This window comes from Pinus tabuliformis, chromosome 2_2 (genome assembly GCF_031772625.1).
Source record: "Pinus tabuliformis cultivar Carrire ecotype Pingquan chromosome 2_2, CPIR1, whole genome shotgun sequence".
Classification (NCBI taxonomy): Eukaryota; Viridiplantae; Streptophyta; class Pinopsida; order Pinales; family Pinaceae; genus Pinus; species Pinus tabuliformis.
The window spans coordinates 1020711872-1020727587 of record NC_142300.1 but is presented as its reverse complement, the minus strand read 5'-3'; the positions used below and the strand labels follow the sequence as shown (position 1 = coordinate 1020727587).

Sequence of the window (15716 nt, the reverse complement as noted above, 5' to 3'; positions counted from 1 at the left end):
AAAAAAAAAACTTTACCAACTTTTACCAATCACATTAAATTTACATTAATTACTTTTACGGAGAAACTCGCGGTCAAAAAAAAACTTTCACTTCACGCAAGTTCATTGTTGCAGGCTTGTATCAACCGTTGATTTAATCTGATGGTTGTCAACCATATCATGCGGCCCATTTCTACTAAAGTTTACGCTCCGATGAAAAGCGGTTTTGGAAACGTTGTTGTGGACACGCATCAGGCAGTGAATGTGATTAGAGTCGTTTGAGAAAATACCACCATTACGAGAAAGGCGGTGCGATGGAGAATAGGTGGTTTTCAGAAATAAATGTTGTTTACAGTCGTTGTTGCCATGGCGGATTCCGGACAGCACTGCAGTTGAAATTATTATTTCAACACTCCCCTTTATTTTCAACTACTGGGTTATCAGTCATACCCAAAGACTTCCTCAAAAATTCAAAACTTTTCTATCGCAAAGGCTTGGTTAGAATGTTAGCAACCTACTCCTGAGTTCTGCAATGTTTTAAGATAATTTCTCCATTGTTTACCAATTCCCTGATGTAATGAAACTTTGTGTCAATGTGTTTCGTTCTCTTATGAAACACTGAATTCTTGGATAATGCAATAGCTGATCTATTGTCACAAAATATCACAGTTCCTTTTCTTTTCTCTTGGCATAAGCTCCTTAACATCCTTCTCATCCAAACTGATTGGCATGTTGCTGATGTAGCTGCCACATATTCTGCTTCTGCTATAGACAACGCTACAATAGGCTGTTTTTTAGAAGCCCATGAAATAGCTCCTGAACCCATGTGAAAAACATAACCAGATGTGCTTTTCTGATCATCTACACTTCCAAACCAATCAATATCAGTTTATCCAACTAAATCCAAGCATTCTGAAGCAGTCTATAAAATGCCAAAACTTTTAGTACCTTTAACATACCTCAAAATCCTTTTTTCTGCCTCCCAATGTGCTTCTTTTGGCCTCTCCATGAATCTGGAAATTAAACTAAAAACAAACATTATATCCAGCCTAGTTGCAGTCAAATACATGAGGCTGCCAACTATGCTCTTGTACAAACTAGGATCAAAATCCTTGATGTTGTCCTCTTTGCTGAGTTTTAATCCCATCACTGTGGGAGTGATTGTTGCCTTGCTCTCTTGCATATTGAATCTTTCCAACACTTCATTAACATATTGCGCTTGCGAGATAAAAATACCATTTTGATTTTGTTCTACTTCTATTCCTAAGAAGTATCTGAGCAAACCCATGTCAGTCATTTCAAATTCTTCTTTCATGACTGTTTTGAAATTTTCAATAATGTAATCATCATTACCTGTGAGAATAAAATCATCAACATATAATAACAACAATTAGTAATTTACCATCCTTTTCTTTGATGTAGAGGGTGGGTTCTCCCTCACATTTTTCAAAACTGTTTTCCAGTAGACAGGAATCCATCCTACTGTACCATGCTCTTGGTGCTTGCTTTAGCCCACATGGAGCTTGTTATAGATCTGACCCAAAAATATAAGAGAATACAAATAAACCCAGAAATAATATGAAATTATTCTTTATTGATATCAAACCCTTCAAGTAGGGCAACACCATATATTCACTCCTTGAGGGAGGAGAACACTCCACAAACCATATGCCTGTTCATACAATAACCTTTCATTATTTCTCCACGTGGAGTATCTAGCGTCTATATAGGGCTCATACATATAATACCATGGATCATTACCATCGTTCCCTCATACCATCAAACTAATACCATGGGCCCATTACATTGTTATTAACTACTTGTGGTCCCTTACATGATATGGGTTAACCACCTTATTTATTACTATGGCCCATCGCATTATTGCATTATTACCTTGGGTACCTCCCTTGGTACCCCATATTATCCCCCTAGGTATATAACATTCCACCCCCCTAAGCATGTTTCGTCCCCGAAACATGGGAAGGACACAAATAATAAGATCTACTCAAAAGAGTAGTCCACTGATACCATGCATGCGCATCTAGCCATCCAAGAGAAAGGTGAACCCTCGATCTCGCTGATGCCTCGCTCGCTTGAGATGGAAGTTGACCGTGGAATCTCTTTTGTATTGATGTGTAGTAGGTGGATCTTCTCTCCTCGCTATCCGTCATACGGGGGTTGTTGTCCTTGTGACTACGTGGTTTCCATCTTGATGGTTGTCTTGCGGGGTGATGTGGTTGATGATATGTTGAAGTTTTAACCCAGGATGTCTTTTTCTTTAATTCACCCTCCTGTGGTGCGTGTTGTGGTGTCTTATTTTCCAATATGACTTCAACCATTGAGCCCTCATCATATGTGTCAGCACCTGTTACCTTTTCGGCTTCAGCCTCTGTTTGTGTTTGATTGTCGACCATCAACTGCTCATCATCTGATATGTCAGTCCCTAGAACATCTTATGCGTCAACCTCCGTGGAATCTACCTGTTTATTGATGGAAATATCTTGTAATGTAATTTTCTGCTTTTTATACCAGAGCTTCAGGAATTTCTTCTGCACATTAATATTGATAGTACCCACAAATTCCATCCAAGGATATCCCAAAACAACATCCATATTATCCATCTCTGAAGTATAAAAATCACCATACAACACATACTTATCCATAGAAATCTTCAAATCCTTATACGCTTGAACATCCTCACCCTCCACCTGTGCGTTTTTAATATTTTTTGTAGGAACTTCCAATTTTTTTCCCAAATTAACATGGATGAAATTATGCTTGCAACTAGGATTTATAGAAACAATGATCTTCTCTTTTTGAATCAATCCATGAACCTGCAGTAAGGAGACACCCGTAGCAATTAACCCCTTATGTGTCTCATTCTCCTTTTTTCTAGCCCGAGACCATTTGTCCAAAAAGATTTTTTCAAATTCTGCATCTGAATGTTTGGTCAACTGCTTTAAGTCAAGTGATAAATTCCACTTTTGAGCCTCATCTCTCATATTAAGCACCATTGGAAGCTTCCAATATGTCCCATGTGTGGACTTGTATCTTTGTATTAATTCTTCAATAGTAGGACCATCATCTTTTCCTGCAAAATATAGAACCTTGCTAGAAGCGATGAAGAGAGTTTTGAAAAAAATTCACTTACTTGGCGAAAATTGGAAAGTGTCACAGTTTAGTCAATATTGCTCAGAATCCGTATTATTACCTATTTCTAGAAATGGAACAACCATTCTGCATTTTCCCATGTAATAGATATTTTGATCGAGGCATTGAAATTTCAAATCTGCACTGCAACTCTCCCGCCGTCACCAATATTTTTGGGAAAAAGAGCTGATTTTAAAAGAGCGATATCTCCCTCATTCGGACTCCGATTCGACTGATTGAAATTAGGTTTTTTTCGCAAAGATTCCATATCTGCAATTATATTTTGCAATTCGTGCACCAGGACGTCCAAATCTACGCTGCAAACTCGTTGCCCTGAAAAATTGTCTGCAACCCCACTGATTTTTAGATAAGCGATATCTCCTTCATCTGGACTCCGATTCAACCGATTGTTTTTTTGAAATCGGCCATTTTTTCACAAAGAATATAGATATGCAATTAGATTTTTCAAAACTTGCACCAAAACATACATATCTGATCTGCAAACTTGCTGCCCCCAAAATCCTCCAAAAAAAAAAAAAAAAAAAAATTCTCCACTTTTGTGCCCAAGAAAGTGCTCTGATACCACTTGTTATAGATCTGATCCAAAAATATAAGAGCATACAAATAAACCTAGAAATAATATGAAATGATTCTTTATTGATATCAAACCCTTAAGTTAGGGCAACACCATACATTCACTCCTTAAGGAAGGAGAACACCCCACAAGCCATATGCATGTTCATACAATAATCCTTCATTCTTTCTCCACATCGAGTCTCCAGCCTCTATATAGGCCTCATACATACAATACCATGGATCATTACCATGGTTCCCTGATACCATCAAACTAATACCATGGGCCCATTACATTGTTATTAACTACTTGTGGTCCCTTACATGATATGGGTTAACCACCTTATTTATTACTATGGCCCATCCCACTATTACATTATTACCTTGGGTACCTCCCTTGGTAGCCCATATTATCCCCCCTAGGTATATAACAGAGCTTTCTTCAATCTGCACACTTTGTGTTCTTGGCCTTTCTTTTCATTGCATAGAGGTTGTTCAATGTAAACCTATTCCTTTAACTCTCCATTTAGGAATGCTAACTTCACATCCATTTGGTAAACTTTCCACTTGTTTTATGCTACTATGGACAGTACTGCTCTCACGGTTTCCATTCTAGCAACCGATGCAAAATTTTCTTCATATTCTCTCCCATACTGCTACTTATATCCTTTGAAAACTAGTCTTTCCTTGTGTCTTTCTCTTTTTCCTTCAGCATTACTCTTGGTCTTGTAGACCCATTTAACTCCAATGACTTCCTTTCCTTTTGGTAGTTCAACTAAATCCCATGTCTTGTTTCTTTCTATGGCATTAATCTCCTCATCCATAGCTTCAATCCATTTCCTATCCTTAATTGCTTCTTCGAAATGAATAGGGTCGTCAACATGACAATATAAAGCAAACAAAGAGTTCATACCTTTATTTGTTGCCTCTTGTTCATAAATTTCATTTAAATTTCTCAACTTCTTACCTCTTCCATTTGGTGTGCAAGTGCTTAAAGAAGCACTTGAATTTCCTCCTTGTGGTGTGCTTGTAGAAGCACTTTCATTTCTCCTCAAGGGTGTCCCTTGTTGTCCTTGTGTTGGTGCTGCTATTTGGGGATGTATTTCAGCCATCTCCTCATCATGTTCATCATGTGACAAAGAGCTTTTAACATTCAATGTTTTCTCTATGCTTCCATCCCAAGCTTCCTCCTCAATGAACTGAACATCTCTACTCACAATAAGCTTCTTGGTGGATGGGTTATACAACCTGTAAGCTTTCGATTCCTCACTGTATCCAATGAGAATACATTTATCCCCTTTGGTGTCCAACTTCTTCCTTACCTGATCTGGAATGTGTGCATAAGCCATACATCCAAAAACTTTCGTGTGGGTGACTCCTTGGTTTCTCCCACTCCATGCTTCTTCCGGCACTCTGTTCATGACTGCTTTTGTAGGGCACCTATTTAAAATGTACATTGCACAATGTACAGCTTCAACCCAATAATCATTTGGCAAATGCTTTTCCTTTAACATACTCCTCGCCATGTCCATGATTGTCCTATTCTTCGTTTCGGCAACTCCATTTTGTTGCGGAGTGTACCTAGTGGTAAACTGCTTATCAATTCCATTTTCTCTACAAAACCGTAGCAATTCTTTGGAGATATACTCACCTCCTCTATCAGTTCTTAGAAATTTGATATGGAGCCCGCTTTGGTTTTCAACAAGTGCCTTGAAATTGCAAAATCTTTCAAACACTTCACTTTTGTTCTTTAGGAAATAAAACCAAGTTTTTCTAGTAAAATCATCAATGAATGTTAATATGTAGTGGCTACCTTCAAGTGATGGAGTTGGCATCGGTCCACATAAAGCTGAATGGAGAATTTCTAAGAGTGCTTTTGCCCTTATGCTTTTCCCGCATGGAAAAATTTCTCTGTGTTGTTTCCCCAAGATGCAACCTTCACAAAGGCTGTCTCGTTTCTCTATCAATGGTAATCCTCTTACCATTCCTTTTCTACTCAACAGATTAAGATCTCCAAAGTTGAGATGTCCAAACCTCAAGTGCCACAACCAATTTTCATCTTTCGGTTTGCTTTGGAAAGCCTCTTGTGTCACTGCTGCTATTACTTCTTTATTTTTCAAATCTGCCTTCATTCTGAGAGGGAACATCTTGTTCCTCGTCATCTTCACTTCAACAATACATTGTTTGCTGGGTGCTCTGTCCATGATGGTGCATACATCATTCACAAAGAAAACATTGTAACCCTTTTGAACAAGTTTTCCAATACTTAAGAGGTTACATTTCATTCCAGGAACATAATAAACATCCGATATGGTTATCTTTTCACCTTTCTTTGTTAAAACTTTTACTTCTCCTTTACCCATAACAAAAACTTTATTATCAGTCCCTAGTGTGACTTGTGAATTCAGGTTCTGATCTAACATAGATAACATGACTATGTTTCCTGTCATACGGTTGCTGCAACCGGAGTCTAGAAACCATACATCTTCACTCTTTTCTTCAGCAGTATTACACGCTAAAAACAAATTGTTTTAGCTGATATTTTCTCTAGTGAAATTTGCACTAGTTCTATTACTCATATCATGCTACTTCTTCCTACATAATGCCCATATTTTTTACAATAATAACATTGGACATTGGATTTTTCATACCTTTGTCCTTGAGCATGATGTTGTCCACTTTGTTGGCTGCTGCCTTGGCCTTAGTTCTGATTTGGATTGCTACCTCTTCCTTGAGCATTTGCTAGAGTGTTTCTTCCACCTCTGTTTTGGCTTCTGCCTCTTCCTCTCTTATTTCCTCTGCCTTGACCTCTTCCTCTTCCAAAGGACATCTCGGTCTTGAAGGCATGCTCTAGAGATGATTTTCCATTTCTACTCAATCTTTGCTCATGTGTTATCAGTGATGCATGTGGTTCATCAACTGTGAAGTTTGTTAGATCCTTTGTCTCTTCTATGGTGGTGACAATCACATCAAACTTTCAGGGTAGGACCCTCAACAGTTTCTCCACAATCCTCCTTTCTTCAAGAATCTCTTCATGAGACCTTATCTGTCTAACCAGACCAATCACATGTGTGAAGAATGAGTCAACATTATCTGACTCATTCATGCACAGGTTCTCAAAAGCTCTCCTCAGCAACTGTAGTTTTGTTGTCTTCACTTTCTCCATGCCTTGATAGGCTATATTGAGAGTTTTCCATGCTTCTTTAGATGTCTTGGCTGCTGCTATCCTTGGAAACACACTCTCATGCACTGATTGATATAAAAATAAGAGGGCTTTAGAATCCTTCTTCTTATAGCTCTTCAAGATATCTTTCTCTGCCTGTGTCAAGTTATTAAACTCATCTTCATCTGCTCGCTCTTCAAAGCCATCCTCAAAAAATTCCCATAATTCTTGAGAAGCAAGCAAAGCTTTCATGGTTATTTCCCAATAGTTATAGCTTTTCCCATTAAATTGTGGGAGCTGAGTATTAAAGATACCCATGCTAGTTTTGGCTCCAACCATTCTTGCACTCTTCAAAATACTTGACTATGTGTTTTTAAAATAACTGATTGTCTTCAGCAGTAACACAAAAACAAACTTGAGAAATACCTTGGATTTTCTTGACTCAGTCTTCACTTTGCTCGAGAAGCTGCTGCAGCAAGAAACCCTTCCTTCAGCTTCTTTGACACCTTCAAAGAGCCTGGACAAGCTCTGATACCACTGTTGGGAATTTCTTGTTTAATTCCAAAAAAAAATAACTTGAACATAGAATAATACTCTGTTTTATCACAGGATCTTAACACATGGAAGATTAAAATTGTTTGTTGAAGAAGAACAAAGTTTTTCAACACACATAAAAACTTTTTGTATTCATTAATAAAAGACTGCCAGACTTCTTCCTCTCACAGAGGGATCTACAGAAAAACACTTTGGTTCCTCACAAAAAAAATTACGCTCTCTCCTTGTAGACTTTACTCTCTCTCTACTGAAAATTTTTACACTACTCTATGTAAAAATAAAACTTACATTTACTGTTGTAAAAATCTCTTACATTCGCTTGGTGATTCTATTGCATTTCATATGCAACTACAAGAAAAATAATTACCTTACAATTGCGATACTGTGCATTCTCTTTTGTTTCAACGAACAACACAAAAATCCCATTTACGCTGCTCCGTCTATTTTTCATTACATTGCATATATGTTCTCTCAAAAAAAACATTTCCCTTACCTTCACACTGCTGCGTGCATTACATCCAACCTGCTGGAAAAATTCTCCTTTCACCTTCACTCCTGCAAGTTTCACGTTTCATTTCATATACAATGAACAACCAAAACTAAAACATAACAATACATTTTTTGTGCCATACTACCGTGAGTAATAAAAAAACAAACTTAAAAAAAACTTTACCAACTTTTACCTATCACATTAAATTTACATTAATTACCTTTACGAGAAACTGGCGGTCAAAACAAAACTTTCACTTCATGCAAGTTCATTGTTGCAGGCTTGTATCAACCATTGATTTAATCCGACAGTTGTCAACCATATCACATGGCCCATTTTTGCTGAAGTTTACGCTCCGATGAAAAGCAGTTTTGGAAAAGTTGCCGTGGACACGCGTGAGGCAGTGAATGTGATCGAAGCCAGTTGAGAAAATACCACCATTGCGAGAAAGGCGGTGCAATGGAGAACAGGAGGTTTTCAGAAATGAATGTTGTTTGCAGTCGCGGCTGCCATGGCGGATTCCGAAGAGCGCTGCACTTGAAATTATTATTTCAACAATTTCAATGAATTCCTGTGAGATTTTAGAAATGTTAGACTCAAATAATCCACTCGAAAAGCTTCCAAAAGTCACACTAGAGACAACTCCAAACTAAAGGAGTGGTCTTTAGAGCGACTTTTTGGAGTTTCGGGTAACAGAATCTCGTGGAAAAATTTGTGGTGAAATCTTGACTTGTGTTATTTAAACTAGTTTTTTTACTGTATATATGGATTTGAAAAACCCCTAGGGCACTTCTACTATGCAGGGTTTACAAATAAAACTTGTGATTTCAATGAATTTTTGTTGGACTTTAAAGAAATTGGACTGGAATAATCCATCGGAAAATCTTTCAAAAAGTTGCACTAAAGACAACTCGAAACTAAAGGAGTTGTCTTTAGGGCTAATTTTTGTAGTTTTTGTCTTTATCATCAAATTTAATAGTAAATATATATTACATTAATATTTGAACTTTCTAGAAAAGGAAAAAATTTAAAAAGAAAAATGTATGGCAAAAATTATTGATTTTAATATTATAAATAATTTTTTTCATTCGATAAATTTAATTAATATAAAAAAACCAATATTTTTAAAAATAATAAAAAGTTGTGTAAGTATAATTTTTAAAATGTTTTTATAATAGTAAAACAAATAAAAACCCTATATTATATAACTTTACATTAAATTTTAAAATCAAAATATTTATTACAAAATTAGTATTCTTAATTTTTAAAATTTAAATTTAAAAAATATATAAATATAGTTTTAATTATATTTTAAATAATTTAGCTTTATTTTCTTTTCAAGATTAATAAATAAAAGATTGGTCAAAGTAAATGATGATGACCACCATCAATATTACTGGGTAGAGAGGCACATTCTACAACTGAGTATGACGAGATGGATAAGTATGTCACGTCTCGAATAAAATATAAATTAAAAAAATTAATGATCATGGTGATAAAAAACTAGGGATTTGATCTCTCTCGACCCATGATAGATCGAGAGTTGGATGGATCTAAGCGTTATAATTTGGTCAACTGTGTTCTATTAAGGTATTTTGTGGTCAAAGGTCACTAGTATTCTCTGGTGAAAGGTCACTAGTTCGTAACTCCAATAGGGAAAACCCAAAAATACTAAGGGCTAGTATGAGCAAGATGATGCTATGAGTGGGTGATTTTGACTACTTAGGGCTAAAGACAACTCCTTCATATATTAGATAGACAAATTATTTTTCATAATTTAAAAATTCCTAAAAATACTAAAAAAAAGACCATTTAATCTATTTCATAATTTCGGAAATGACTGGAAAAATTCATGTTGAAATCTTGATGTTTGTTATCTAAACTGGTTTTTTTACTATATATATGGATTCATCACTCTACTATGCAGGGTTTACAAATAAAGTTGTGATTTCAATGAATTTGTTCTCGATTTTAGAGAAATTAGACTCCACGGGAAAAGCTTCCAAAAACTTGCACTAAAGACAACTCGAAGCTAAAGGAGTTGTCTTTAGGTAGACTTTTTTTGTAGTTTTTGTCTTTATTCTCAAATTTAATATTGGATATATATTACATTAATATTTGAATAGGAAAAGGAGCGGACGGAGAGCGAAGAGATTAGGGTTCTGAGAGAGTCTGTGATGGCGTAGTCTGCAACCCTCTGGATCTACTCAAGAACCGGACCAGGAAACCTGTTGTGCAACAGCGTTGCAGGGTACTAGCGAGGGAAAATGGAAACTCCACACGGGAGGGCCTCAGAGCCCTCCCCCAGCGCAAATATCTCGCTGCACGGTCCTGAACAGGATATTGTTTTCGGATCCATCGACAAGCAGACAATGAATCAAGAGAATAGGTATCTGCAGGGAAACAAAGGAAAAGAAGGAGGGAAGGATAAATCCAGTGCTGCACAAGGCAATGGGGAGAAACATGAGGAAGCTCCGAGAGTTTCTTTGACCCCATGCAAGCCTATAGCCAAAGAAAGACCTAGAATAGAGCTGTCGGGACACAAGATTGACAAAAGAATAGAATACATGTGGGATCATGCCCTCATTGGGAAGTTCATAGGGTTCTGGCCGACGGAAAGAGCCCTATATGGATGGATTGCAGCGAAGTGGAAACCCAAAGGAGACGTCACCCTGTAGCTAGGGCCGAAAGGCTTCTTTACTGCTATCTTTGTCTGTTTAGAAGACAAATACAGAATCCTGGGAACAGGGCCCTATTTTTTTAACTCGGCGGGACTGTATCTGAGGAAATGGATACCAAGATTTAACTCAGATAAGGAAGATCTCACATGGCTGCCAGTCTGGATTCGAATGTACTCACTTCCGGATGAATATTGGGATGAGGACATTCTCAAAGACATAGGAAATGGATTAGGGGAATACATCACGACAGCAGAAGAAACAAAAATGCGCAGGTACACCTCTTATGCCCGCATATGCGTCTTCATGCAACTAAATGAAGCTTTGCCAGAATCGGTAAGTCTCTCTCACTATGATGAAGAATGGGTCCAACCCCTGGACTATGAGCATGTCCCCTTCCGTTGCAGAAAATGCCATGCTCTTGGGCATCTCTTCCGGGACTGTCCGCTGAATGCCAAAGCCAATACTCCTGGTCCATCAGAAGCCCCAACCCAGGACAGCTTCACCAATGCCCCCAGTCGACAGCGTGCGCACAAGAAACCCTCTAATGGGAATAAACCCCACCAAAATCATACCCATGGCCCAGCCTCAAAGAACAACTTTGAAATTCTCGCCAATGCCTCTGATGAGCACCCCCCATTTCCTAAGACTACCCCAGCCCCTCCTTCATCTTCCTCCCCTCCCCCCCCTCCAACAGCCTCCTCATCCAAACCTCAATCTCCCATTATAAATCCTGTAATCCTCATTAATGGTCAAAAGGAAATGGAAGGGAAATGCAAGGATATGGAAGTTGATGGAAAGCTAAACCCCCCACAAAACTCATAGATCAGTACGGAGGAAAGCAATCAAGTGCAACAAATGGAAGAGGAACCAGAGAGCATAGATGTGACTGGTTTAGACATTATAGAGCTGGAAATAGCATGCAAAAAGAAAGCATATGATAATATACCAGAGAATCAACTCAACAACCTGGAAGTGGTCATCTCCAGGGCCTTCAATCAGCATCAACTAGGCATATAGCGAGGTAGCCTATGGGACGGAAGCTTACCCCCAAAAGACACCAAGAAGAGAGGAAGAAAGACGGATCTTCAGCGAACGATCGAGATCGGGAAAATCCTGGTGGACTCGCGCAGGTATGCTAAGTTGACGAAGTACTACAAACCCTCCCTCAAGAGTTAACCCATGAAGCTGGTATCATGGAATGTAAGAGGGCTCAACAGCCCAGGAAAACTCAGAATGTTAAAAAACATGATTAAAATGGAAAAGCCGCAAATGTGCTTTCTCAAAGAAACCAAATTTAACAGCACAACGTTAGGCAGCATTCTCTCCAGAGCTTGGCCAGGTTGTCGTTCGGTCGCGAGGGATGCCTCTAGAGCTTCAGGAGGGTTGGCTATAGCATGGAGAACTCAAGCTATAGCTCTTTCAGATTTTCACGCCTCTCATCACCTCATCGAGGCTGAGTTTCACATCCTAGGTACGAACATCCATGGAAACCTCTGAAATGTATATTTCCCACAGGATACAGCAAGTAAAATGGCTCTTCTTGATACCATAGAGGTCTTGAACAACAATAGAAGGTACCCGCTCTGGATAATAGGAGGGGATTTTAACATGATCAACAAGCTAGAGGAGAAGACTGGGGGTAGAAATAGAATGGAACAAGAAAACTCCCACTTCAAGGATTTCATTCACAACACCTCCCTCATAGATATGCCTTTCTGCAATGGAACTTTCAAATGGAGCAATCGCAGAGCAGGCAAGCACCAAATTGCATCCAAATTGGATCGCTTCCTCATATCATACAATGCGGTTCACCTTGGCGGAGATCTCTCATCAACTATTCTTCCTCACACGGGATCGGATCACTCGCCGATTGCCCTCCACTGGCAAAGACCAGGCAACCTGACCAGAAGACCCTTCCGCTTCGAAGAGCTCTGGCTCTCGCATCCCTCGTTTAAAGACTTCGTAAAAACTACATGGACATCCTTCAACCCGCCTGATGGATCCAAGATGTATGAGTTCCAACAGAAGCTCAGGTTTTTAAAAAATCAACTAAAGCGATGGAACAGAGAAACCTTTGGCAACATATTTAAAGCACAACAAGAACTAAACAGGGAACTAATGGAACTTCACCAAAGGATAATCACAAAGGGGCACACTGAAGAAACTCTGGAACATGAACAACGCATCTACAATCAACTGGAGGAAAGGAGGAAACAGGAGGAACTATATTGGAAGCAAAAGTTCAGAATCAGATGGCTGAAGGAAGGTGAGAGAAATACCAAATTCTTCCACAAAACCACTCTTCAGAGAAGAATGCACAACAACATCCCCTACATCCAAAAACAAGGGGGTATAAGAGTAGAGAAGCACGAGGAAATTGAGGAGGAATTCCTCAATCTCTTCAATCAGGTCCATCGAGAGCCTGAAGGAGACAGAAGTCAGGCTATTGAGAAAATAACTAAAAATGTGCAAGGATCATCACGGAGGAGCATAATGAACTTCTCCTTCTTCCCATTTTGTCTCAAGACGTGGATGAAGCAATGTCCCAGCTCAAGGAAGGAAAAGCCCCTGGCCCGAATGGTTTTACCACTACTTTCTTTCACACCTTCTGGGAGCTGATAAAGCAAGAGGTCTGGCAAATCGTAGAAGAATCAAGAGCTCTCCACTCGCTGCTTCCCTCATTAAATTCAACCTTCATCGCTCTTATCCCTAAAGAGGAAGAGTCTATTACACCTCACAATTATAGGCTGATTGCTCTTTGTAATGTCATTTACAAAGTCATATCTAAAGTGATTGTGAATCGGTTAAAGCCCCTCTTGCCCCTGCTTATCTCTCCGGAACAGTCAGGGTACGTGGAAGGGCGACAGATCATGGACGGAATTCTCCTCACGCACGAGATAATACACTCCCTCAAGCAAACCAAGGAGGCAGGTATGATTCTCAAACTAGATCTCTCTAAGGCTTTTGATAAACTCAACTGGACTTACATACAACAAATGCTTACAGCCTTCGGATTTTGTTCTATGTGGGTCTGATGGATCATGAGTCTAATTACTTCTACGCACTTCTCTATCCTTGTGAATGGAATTCCATCCCGCCCCTTCAAACCTTCCCGAGGAATAAGGCAAGGGGACCCCCTATCCCCCTTCCTCTTTGTTCTTATGGCTGAAGGTCTAGCGCGTCACATAAAAAATGCCCTCCATTCTCATAAGCTGAAAGGCCTTTCTGTTCACAACACCCCTGCTAATTCCCATCAGCCGTTTGTTGACGACACTATGCTATTTGGCTACCCTTCTGTCCAGGAAGCATTCTGCTTCAAATCCTTGCTCTCTGATTTTTCCGAAGCCTCTGGTACTAATGTCAACTGCTCCAAGTCGCAGATGTTCTCAAAATCTCTCCTCAGCAACTGTAGTTTTTCTGTCTTCACTTTCTCCATGTCTTGATAGGCTATATTGAGAGTTTTCCATGCTTCTTTAGATGTCTTGGCTGTTTCTATCCTTTGAAACACACTCTCATGCACTGATTGATATAAAAATAAGAGGGCTTTAGAATCCTTCTTCTTATAGCTCTTCAAGAGATCTTTCTCTGCCTGTGTCAAGTTATTAAACTCATCTTCATCTACTCGCTCTTCAAAGCCATCCTCAACAAATTCCCATAAGTCTTGAGAAGCAAGCAAAGCTTTCATGGTTATTTCCCAATAGTTATAGTTTTTCCCATTAAATTGTGGGAGCTGAGTATTAAAGATACCCATGCTAGTGTTGGCTCCAACCATTCTTGCGCTCTTCAAAATACTTGACTATGTGTTTTTAAAATAACTGATTGTCTTCAGGAGTAACACAAAAACAAACTTGAGAAATACCTTGGATTTTCTTGACTGAGTCTTCACTCTGGTCGAGAAGCTGCTGCAGCAAGAAACCCTTCCTTCAGCTTCTTTGACACCTTCAAAGAGCCTCGACACTGTTGGGAATTTCTTGTTTAATTCAAAAAATAATAACTTGAACACAGAATAATACTCTGTTTTATCACAGGATCTTAACACAGGGAAGCTTAAAATTGTTTGTTGAAGAAGAACAGAGTTTTTCAACACACATAAAAACTTTTTGTATTCATTAATAAAAGACTGCCAGACTTCTTCCTCTCACAGAGGGATCTACAGAAAAACACTTTGGTTCCTCACAAAAAACATTACGCTCTCTCCTTGTAGACTTTACTCTCTCTCAGCTGAAAATCTTTACACTACTCTGTGTAAAAATAAAACTTACATTTACTGATGTAAAAATCTCTTACATTGGCTTGGTGATTCTATTGCATTTCATATGCAACTATAAGAAAAATAATTACCTTACAATTGCCATACTATGCATTCTCTTTTGTTTCAGGGAACAACACAAAAATCCCATTTACGCTGCTCCGTCTATTTTTCATTACATTGCATATATGTTCTCTTAAAAAAAACATTTCCCTTACCTTCACACTCCTGCGTGCATTACATATTCTCCTTTCACCTTCACTCTTGCGCGTTTCACGTTTCATTTCATATACAATGAACAACCAAAACTAAAACATAACAATACATTTTTTGTGCCATACTACCGTGAGTAATAAAAAAACAAACTTAAAAAAAAACTTTACCAACTTTTACCTATCACATTAAATTTACATTAATTACTTTTACGGAGAAACTCGCGGTCAAAACAAAACTTTCACTTCACGCAAGTTCATTGTTGCAGGCTTGTATCAACCATTGATTTAATCCAAAGGTTGTCCGCATGGCCCATTTCTGCTGAAGTTTACGCTCCGATGAAAAGCGGTTTTGGAAAAGTTGTTGTGGACACGCGTTAGGCAGTGAATGTGATCGAAGCCATCTGAGAAAATACCACCATTGCGAGAAAGGTGGTGCGATGGAGAACAGGCGATTTTCGGAAATAAATTTTGTTTGCAGTCGTTGTTGCCATGGATTCCGAACAGCGCTGCACTTGAAATTATTATTTCAACAATTTCAATGAATTCCTGTGAGATTTTAGAAACGTTAGACTCCAATAATCCACTCGAAAAGCTTCCGAAAGTCACACTAAAGACAACTCCAAACTAAAGGAGTTGTGTTTAGAGCGACTTTTTGGAGTTT

At 38.6% G+C, this 15716-nt stretch overlaps 1 pseudogene; it reads left to right on the top strand.

The window, feature by feature from the left end:
* The first annotated feature begins 12121 nt into the window (after positions 1-12121).
* LOC149196825 (uncharacterized) lies at positions 12122-14094 on the top strand (annotated as a pseudogene).
* Positions 14095-15716: the final 1622 nt, after the last annotated feature.